Raw genomic sequence first — 10,211 nt, 5'->3', positions numbered from 1 at the left:
GCAGCAACAGCTGCGAAAATAGAAGAAAGAAAGAAAGAGAGAGGGAAGGGGAAAACAGATCCGTGGAGGAGAAGAAGGAGAGGAGGGGAGGAAAGAGACTGCGCTGCGCACTGGGCTTCCCCGTCATCGTGCCATCGCCTGGCCGAGGAGAGAGGAGACTGTCGCGCCACACTGCATCCCCACCGCCACGCGAGGAGCTTCCATGGCCACCGTTGTCAAGCTCGCAGTGCGAGGAGAAGAGGGAGTCATCGCGCTCTGCCGCCGCGAGCCCCGTCGCACTCTGCGTCGCCGAGGGTTCCGTCCTTGTCAAAGCCGTCGCCCTCACTACGTCCTCGCCGATTTGCCGCCGTTGGGGTCGCACACAGGGGAAGTGTGAGAGGAAGTCGTCGTGGAGCCCGCTGCCGCCACCACTATAATCGTGCCGTCGCCTGAGATGAACCCGACGGGAGAGAAGGGGAAACCACCTGCGACGCTGCCGGAGCTCCCTTTTGCCGTCAGAAACTACCGCCGTCCAACCAGCTGCTGCAGTGGTTGTCGCCCGTTGTGAATGGCTGCAGGGGAAGCTGTTGTGGCCGCCGAAACCACACCGGAGTTTCTGCCCGTTTCTGTCGCCAGAGAACCTCGCTGCCGTCGCCGGAGAACTCTTCCGGTAAGGGTTTTATTTGAGGTTTCTGTCCTTTTTGAATTCCGAGGTTACTATAGTCACTGCCTATTGGTTTCAGTCGTCGTGATTGGAATTCGTTGCCGCTGTCACTTGAGGTGGCTGCTGGGCTGCCGTCGAGCCGGTTCGGAGACCACCGCTGTGTCGGTTCAGCCGTTCCTCCTTCGGTTCGGTAAGCGTTTTCGATTTGAAAGCCCTTTAGTTACTGTTCTGTTATCATACGCTGAGGTTTGTGGCGTTAGTTGCTATATGATTGAGTTTCGGTTGTTGTATGTTGTGATTAGAGTTGTTGAGACTGTTGCAAAAGTGGCTGGGAGCTGAGGTTTTAGTTCCCGTCAGTTCGAGTTGAGGTGAAAAGGACTCTGTGACGCGTTTGGGTTATGGTTATGCGTTTTGAGGTAGGGGCTTTTGTACAAACTAGTTTTATTTAAATTAGAAATTGTTATAAATAGATATGCTGTACAAAATGTATTTTTGGTGGTTATGTGAGTCTTATGAATTGTCTGGTTTTACCTTGAATGAATATGGTTGCCTGTTTTATTGTAACAATGTATGATTTTGATAAATTGGAGATTTCTGGATTGGTTGATTTGAATGATTTTTGATAATTTGAAAGTTGAGTTTTGTTTCATTGGAAATTGATTTGGTCTTGAACCTGTTAGAAAGAGTTGATGATTGGTTTTGTTGGGACCCGGAAAGGGTGGCAAAGTCCAAGTTTTAGGGGAGATGTTGCCGAAATTTCTAGAAAATCTGAGATTTTGATTGGAATTGTTATTTTGGAAAAGAATAAATTATGCTTTGACTTAAATGTTTGAGAAATAAATTATGTTTGAACTTGCCTTATTAGGAAAATCTCTATATTTTTGATGTAATTATTAAGAAAGGAATTATGCCTTAAAAATCAATTTAAATATGAAATTTTTTTATGTTTTGGAATTTGATTTACATAAACAGATTTTGGAGGGGTTTTAATGGATTTAAAATAAACCTGGTTTTCAATTAATCTATTTCACTTTACGACATTTAGGAAGAGCTTGAAGTATTTTCTGGAACTTTGATTTATTAAAATTGAAACACTTCCCGAGCCCTTGGAAACATATTTAAGAATGAAACTGAAATTGGTTTTGGCTTAAGTTTGGTTGGTCTTGAAATTGGTTCGGCATAATTAGAAACACGATTTGGTTTTGGGTTTAAACCCTATTCTATTTATTCAACTCAATAAGTTAAAGTTTCGGAGGTTTTCAAGGAATTTAAGAAATGAGTTAGGTTATTCTCCCCTGAAGTCTTGGGACTCTGCTGAGGAATCTTACGACCAAATCTTGATTTAGAAATGAATGATTGAGTCTTTCAAAGAGATTTTGAACTTGGCATGGTTTTGAGATTTTTGGAAGTGTTGGAAAGATGTGGAAAGTGGTTCCGTTTTGAAAAGTGATTCTTGGCTAGCTGTGATTTGACTACGTTTGTTATTTAAGAGTAAAGGGGCCAAGAATGATTTTGAAATATGGTATTGAGCCTGATTGATTGTGGATATCATCAAGATTGATGAGTTATTGTTTGGTAGGCGTAAGGGCAGGGTTCGTCCCGCTTATGCTGAGAGATTTGATAATTGACGAGATTGTTGATAAGTCACTTGCATCTGGCAAGGACGGTGGTTAATCCCGCTTGTCGAGGTTGCAGCGCCCGCGTAAGGACGGTGGTTAATCCCGCTTACGTGTAGATGTGAGGTCGGAGGCAAAGTATCCCGCTCACATCCTTTCGGATCACAAGAGTGTGCAGGCACTGACATCCTGGATCGTGTGGCGGGCACGTTATCCCAGAGGATTCCCATTTATACGTGACCGAAGGGCAACATTCCCATGGGAATGTGTCGGGTTGACAATTGAACCGACAATGTGATATCACAGCCAGTAGGATAGGCATTCATCATTTGCATCTATGTGATATTGTTTGGGTGTGCATATTGTATTTGGTTTGCCTATGTGAATACTTATGTTAACTACTAACTGTTATACTTGTTGTAATTGCTCTTGATTGTGCTTGAACCACATTAATTGTGATTGTGTTTGAATTGATTGGTTTGTGATGAGTTGGTTGCTGATCGAGCTGTTTGGGCCGGGGGCCGTGTTGGATTGGATGGGCTTGAGGCCATGATTGGTATATTGAGTCCTAGTTCTGTATAAAGTATCTGATCGGTTCAGTATAGACTTAATGAACCTATGCTTGAAACGGGATGATCATTTATACCGCGTAGGTAACTGCTTTCATGGTTGCGGTCTAGGAAAAACTTTTCAGACATTTTCTTTGAGAAAGGAAAAGGGTTTTGTTTTAGAATATTTGAGAAACTTAGCAAGTCTTCAAAAAGGAATTTTCTGGATTTCGAATGTGAACCTATGGTTTTTGGAAAGACTCATAAGACGAGCAATGATCACTAAACTCTAAGAAAGATTTTATCTTTACGTATCTTGTTATAGCAATTTCTGTAATTCTATAGTGAGAACAAGCGAGGACGACGTTCTCACTCCCCTACAGGTTATTCCTTTTCAGGATATGGAAGATGAAGCTTCAGGAGAGTTATGTTTATTTTCTGTTTATTCAGTCCTTTTGTATTACCGTAGCCATTGTTTTCCCTCGCCTTTATCTTTATTATGTTTGTAAGAGGGATAGGAAATTATGATATGTATATTTGTAAATTAGTGTGTGTGTGTGTGTGTGTGTGTGTATATATATCTTAAAGTTGTATCTGATTTTGCATGTACATGTATGTTTAGGTTTTCACAAAAAAAAAAGAGTTATCGAAAGGTTATGCGGTTTTAAGTTTTAAACAGGCTCATATTTTAGTCTTAAATATTATAAGAGTCGTGGTAATACTCGAACTATCAGAGTGGCGCAGCCGGAAGCGTGACATTTTGATAGTTAGGGTGTTACATTTGTGGTATCAGAGCAGTTCTTCCTGTAGAGCCTGAGGAATGGACCGACTATGCTTCAATTGCATACTCTGAGCTTTTGTCATGTATTAGGTCTTGTCTGATGACGAGAATTAAAGCTTTATGCACATGACGATCTATTGATTAACGCTGTTAGTCTTGCAATGCATGATTCTTGGTATTAAGTTTGGCCGGCTTAATACTAGTGAATTATGTATATGAAGGCACTAATGGGTTATCATAGATGATATACAAGTTTTGAGCAAAGCGAATCGCGGGTTTTGGGAACGTTAGGCACTATTTCTCGAGGCTATTCAGTTGTGTATCTTGGATTTTGCTCGAGTCGACCTGTTCTTTCATGTCCTAACTTGAAGTTCTTGTTTGCTACTCTTCTTGAAAAGTAGTTTGATGTTCCACTCTATTCCTCTATTCATATGTATTCTTGTTTGATCCTAAATGCATATGCTTGTTTGAAATCCTTGTTGTATCTGTCTTTCTCTGTTTGAGTTCTTCTTGATTCACATGTTCTTTGATACAGCTTTGAACTTATCTTATTGTGTTGTACATTATAACTCCTGAGTTCGAGTCTATTTTTAGAGAAATTGTTGATTCAGTTTTTCTCTCATTCGACAGTGATCACAGCCAATTTTGAGATTCTATACAAATTTGTTGTTGATTGGATATATACTTATCTACATATGTGGAACTTGAAGATTTCTTATACAGTTTAACAACTATTGATTTCTAATATCCCGCCTATATTTTACTGGTTTGTGGAACTGCATTTACCTTAAATTATAATTTGGCTTTCTAGTAATTTTACTATAGTTCCAATGCACATCTTCATTTGATTATGTATTTGGGTATTTTTCAATATTTTGAAAATAAAGGATTTATCACTTTTGTCCCGGTTGAGTTTCGTTTGATAAGCTTTACTTAACTTATTTTGAATTGAGTTTGATTTAGCATGTTATATGGTTTATGCCATTGTTGTTCTTTTGAAAGTGTTGGACTCGTAGCTTTCTTTCTATGAACGGACTAAATTCTCTATTAAACCTTCCATCTCTATGAATGTCATACTTGACCTTATTTTTAACTAAACTTTTACATTTTGTGGATATTACCATTGATCTTGGTTTTTCTTCTCTGGTGAATCTCATTCTTATATGAGTCAGTTTGATTCATTTCAAATTAGTGCATCGTTTATTCTCTCATTGTCTCTATAAGAGTTTTTAGTCAAAGGTTTATCCTTGAGGAACTACTGATGATTGGGTTGTCTTTTCCTATGACTTTGTATTCTTTGGATCAATTGAAAGATTGTTGATGACTCAAGCCTAGTGGATCTTGTTTGAACTATTTTGGTTTAAGATCTTTTCTTGTATGGTTTGATGCCTTTTCAAGTAAATCCTAATCTTCTTGAATATTGTTGTGAGATGGTGATTTCAAATATACTTTTAGAGTCTTGTTTTGAATTTTATAAAGCAGATTGGAGTCTCTTTGAAGAAGTTCCAAATCGAACTTTTTTAGTTGCTTGGTTATAATTGAAACCATTGTTCAATTTTTGACAAAAATTGTTTTAAAGTTGACATGCGCTATTTTAAATAAGGTTTTGAAAAGTTTCCTTGTTTAATGGAAACCTGTCCGTTTGTAACGCACCACTTGTTTCCTTACCAGATTGTAAGCAAAATTTTACCTCGGAATTTCTTTTCTAAAGAGAGTTTAACTTCCTCTTTTGTCCTCGCTATAAATGTTATACACGCTTGTTTGAATATGGGCTTTGGAAAATTTTGAACAAGCATTTGATTTCTCTTCCGAGTTTTATGATTGCTTTTGGTTAAGTTGTGCACCTAATTATCTTTTTAAAATATTTGAGGGAATATTTTAGCCTTTAGCCAAACTTGTGAGCACCTTGTTTTTAAAACTATACATGATCTACTTCAACTTGAAAGTGTATTAAAAGCAAAGTCACGTTTATACTTTTGTTACTCTCTTGAAGGATGTTTGTTGTTTAACTTCTCTTTCAGACTGCGAAATGATTTTTGCAAGTTTTCGATTCTTTTGAGAACAATGTATTCGAGAGTATTTTTAATCATGCTCTTGAGTTCAGTGAGCTTTATCTTGGGTTTGAAATCTTCACTACTGCAAACCTCATGCTTCTTTGACTCAGCTTGAATTTGTTTCAAAATAATGCACTGAATTTTCTTCTTATTGGTCCTATTGGATTTCTTTGATACAAGGGTTATCTTTGAAGTTGTCAATCAATTTATTTCTAGCAAACTTCATTGGTTGAGTGTCTTTGTTACCTGAATTGGATACAGTCTCTCGAGTCTATGAGTATTATTCTTGGCATGTGTCTCTCCTTTCTGAATCTTGTATCCTTCTGAATAGACTCGAGAATTATTTTGATATCACGTGCGACTTGTAGATGTAGTCACATGATGCGTCAGTTCTTTAAGACGTGATATGTGCATACGGAAGTTGAAACGGTAGGTGTACAACGATATGAGTTGTGGGTGTATTGTTCCCTGCGAACGGATTTGCGGTTGTCAGGCTTATGATCGAATATGGGGATTGTAAAGTGCTTGATGGAGTTGAAAAGTTGAAGCTTTGATGTTGAGATGAGATTATTGTGTGGATGTTGAGCACGTCGTTGTAACCTTATCCTGTTTTATGACCTTCAATGCCTTGCCTTACTATCACCTGTTTGACCCATGTCATCTTTTGCATTTGAGCCTATCTTGTAATGTTGCCTTGCAACCATACTCCTACCTTTGTATCTTTATGCATACAACCATCAAAGTATTTGAAAATCGTATATATGTTTATATTTTGAGATATATTTTTGCTTCTTCCTTAAATGTGTTCAAGAGTGAACTGTTATGAGATTTCTTTCATTTTGTATCAATTTTCGAGGGCAAAAATTTTTATAAGGTGGGTAGAATGTAAGACCCAGAACCTTTGAAAAGTCATTTTATGATTAATCCTCAAATCATATAGTTATTTATAGCCTTAATTTTAGAAATTATTTTAGTAAAGATAATTAAGGCAAGTTTTGATTTATTGAATTTGAGACAAGTTATGGTTATTATACAATTTTACAATTATTGGATTATTTTCTATATTTAAATTATATAGTTGGTAGTTGTGAAATAAAAAGGATTTTTATATAATTTTGGACTAAATAATTAATATTTTAGAATATTGATATTACTATTTTGGAAAATGAAGAAATTAAGTATATTATTTCTAACTTTTGGATTTGAACATTTTATTGAAAATAAAGCGTGAAATTGATGAGCAAATAGTATTTTTATACATTATTATTGTTGGATTAGAATTTAATTCTAATTACTATATTATCCCAATTTTTTAAGTGAAATTACCAATTTAACCCTAACCCTAATTTTCAAAATAAGGAAACCCTAACCCAGTAACCCGTTACCATGACCCAGTTCCCTCCACCCACGCTCAGCAGCAGCAGCTGCTGCCCTCTAACCTAAACACACACAGCCGCAGCCTTCCCCAATTCAACCAGCAGCAACAGCTGCGAAAATAGAAGAAAGAAAGAAAGAGAGAGGGAAGGGGGAAACGGATTCGTGGAGGAGAAGAAGGAGAGGAGGGGAGGAAAGAGACTGCGCCGCGCACTGGGCTTCTCCGCCATCGCGCCGTCGCCTGGCCGAGGAGAGAGGAGACCGCCGTGCCACACTGCCTCCCCACCGCCTCGCGCTCTGCCGCCGCGAGCCCCGTCGCACTCTGCGTCGCCGAGGGTTCCGTCCTTGTCAAAGCCGTCGCCCTCACTACGTCCTCGCCGATTTGCCGCCGTTGGGGTCGCGCACAGGGGAAGCGCGAGAGGAAGTCGTCGTGGAGCCCGCTGCCGCCGCCACTGTAACCGTGCCGTCGCCTGAGATGAACCCGACGGGAGAGAAGGGGAAACCACCTGCGACGCTGCCGGAGCTCCCTTTTGCCGTCAGAAACTACCGCCGTCCAACCAGCTGCTGCAGTGGTTGTCGCTCGTTGTGAATGGCTGCAGGAGAAGCTGTTGTGGCCGCCAAAACCACACCGGAGTTTCTGCCCGTTTCTGTCGCCGCAGAACCTCGCTGTCGTCGCCGGAGAACTCTTCCGGTAAGGGTTTTATTTGAGGTTTCTGTCCTTTTTGAATTCCGAGGTTACTATAGTCACTGCCTATTGGTTTCAGTCGTCGTGATTGGAATTCGTCACTGCTGTCACTTGAGGTGGCTGCCGGGCTGCCACCGAGCCGGTTCGGAGACCACCGTTGTGTCACTTTTCCACCCAACCCCACCCATAATGGCCGAACCATGCCCCCCTCTCCACTCCTATATAAACCCATCTTCACTCCTTCACTTTCACACAACATACACACTGCCCATCCCCCTTGGCCGAAACACAAAGCCCCCTCCATCTCCTCTATTTCTTCTTCTTCTACTCTCTTCTTTCTTCTTTTGCTCGAGGACGAGCAACCTTCTAAGTTTGGTGTGGTAAAAGCTAAAGCTTTTTTTGTTTTTCCATAACCATTAATGGCACCAAAGGCCGGAGAAACCTCTAGAAAGAGGAAAGGGAAGGCAAAAGCTTCCACCTCCGAGTCATGGGAGATGGAGAGATTCCTCTCAAGGGTGCATCAAGACCACTTCTATGAAGTTGTGGCCAAGAAGAAGGTGATCCCCGAGGTCCCTTTTAAACTCAAAAAGGGGGAATATTCGGAGATCCGACATGAGATCCGAAGAAGAGGTTGGGAAGTTCTCACCAACCCCATTCAACAAGTCGGAATCTTAATGGTTCAAGAGTTCTATGCCAATGCATGGATCACCAAGAACCATGATCAAAGTGTGAACCCGGACCCTAAGAACTGGCTTACAATGGTCCGAGGGAAATACTTGGATTTTAGTCCGGAAAACGTAAGGTTGGCATTCAACTTGCCCATGATGCAAGGAGATGCACACCCCTACACTAGAAGGGTCAACTTTGATCAAAGATTGGACCAAGTCCTCACAGACATCTGTGAAGAGGGCGCTCAATGGAAGAGAGATTCAAGAGGGAAGCCGGTTCAACTAAGAAGGCATGACCTCAAGCCCGTGGCTAGGGGATGGTTGGAGTTCATCCAACGCTCAATCATTCCTACTAGCAACCGATCTGAAGTTACTATAAACCGGGCTATCATGATTCATAGCATCATGATTAGAGAGGAAGTAGAAGTTCATGAGTTTATATCCCAAGAACTCTACAAGGTAGCGGACAAGTCCTTTACTGTGGCAAGGTTAGCCTTCCCTCATCTCATTTGTCACCTCTGCAATTCAGCTGGAATTGACATAGAGGAAGACATCCTCATTGATGAGGACAAGCCCATCACTAAGAAAAGGATGGAGCAAACAAGAGATCCCACTCATGGACAAGAGCATGAGGAGACTCCGCATCATGAAATCCCTGAGATGCCTCAAGGGATGCATTTTCCTCCACAAAACTATTGGGAGCAAATCAACACCTCTCTAGGAGAATTAAGCTCCAACATGGGACAACTAAGGATGGAGCACCAAGAGCATTCCATCCTCCTCCATGAAATTAGAGAAGACCAAAGAACCATGAAAGAGGAGCAACAAAGGCAAGGAAGAGACATTGAGGAGCTCAAGCACTTCATAAGATCTTCAAGAGGAAGAATAAGCCGCCATCACTAAGGTGGACCCGTTCTTTAATTTCCTTGTTCTTTATTTCCTGTTTTTCAAAAATTATGCTCTATGTTTATTTATGTTTGTGTCTTTATTACATGATCATTAGCGTCTAAGTGTCTATGCCTTAAAGCTATGAAAATGAATCCATCACCTTTCTTAAATAAAAAATGTTTTTAATTGAAAAAGAAAAAGAAGTGCATGAATTTCAAATTTTAAAACAGTTTAATTATTTTGATGTGGTGGCAATACTATTGTTTTTCTGAATGAATGCTTGAACAGTGCATATTTTTTAATTTGATTGTTTATGAATGTTAAAATTATTGGCTCTTGAAAGAATGATAGGAAAAGGAGAAATGTTATCTGATGATCTGAAAAATCATAAAATTGATTCTTGAAGCAAGAAAAAGCAGTGAAAAGCTTGCAAAAAAAAAGAGAAAAGAAAAAAAGAAAGGAAAAAGAAAAGCAAGCAGAAAAAGCCAATACCCCTTTAAACCAAAAGGCAAGGGTGATAAAAAGGATCCAAGGCTTTGAGCATCAGTGGATAGGAGGGCCCACAAGAATAAAATCCTGGTGTGTTCAAGAATCAACATACTTAACTAGGAGAGTCAATAACACTATCTGGATTCTGAGTTCCTATAGAAGCCAATCATTCTGAACTTCAAAGGATAAAGTGAGATGCCAAAACTACTCAGAAGCAAAAAGCTAATAGCCCCGCTCATCTAATTAATATTGATCTTCATAGATGTTTTTGGAATTCATTGTATATTCTCTTCTTTTTTATCCTATTTGATTTTTAGTTGCTTGGGGACAAGCAACAATTTAAGTTTGGTGTTGTGATGAGCGGATAATTTATACGCTTTTTGGCATTGTTTTTAGTATGTTTTTAGTATATTTTAATTAGTTTTTATTATATTTTTATTAGTTTTTAAATAAAAATCACTCTTC

At 39.6% G+C, this 10,211-nt stretch overlaps 1 long non-coding RNA gene across 1 annotated transcript; it reads left to right on the top strand.

Annotated features, from left to right (window-relative positions):
• On the top strand, positions 551-1,012 carry LOC107618213. The gene is made up of 3 exons (XR_001615168.2): positions 551-649; positions 723-833; positions 946-1,012. It is a non-coding gene; the product is annotated as an uncharacterized LOC107618213 (long non-coding RNA).

This window comes from Arachis ipaensis, chromosome B01, assembly GCF_000816755.2.
Source record: "Arachis ipaensis cultivar K30076 chromosome B01, Araip1.1, whole genome shotgun sequence".
In the NCBI taxonomy this organism is placed as follows: domain Eukaryota; kingdom Viridiplantae; phylum Streptophyta; class Magnoliopsida; order Fabales; family Fabaceae; genus Arachis; species Arachis ipaensis.
This window is presented reverse-complemented; position numbering and strand designations above follow the sequence as displayed.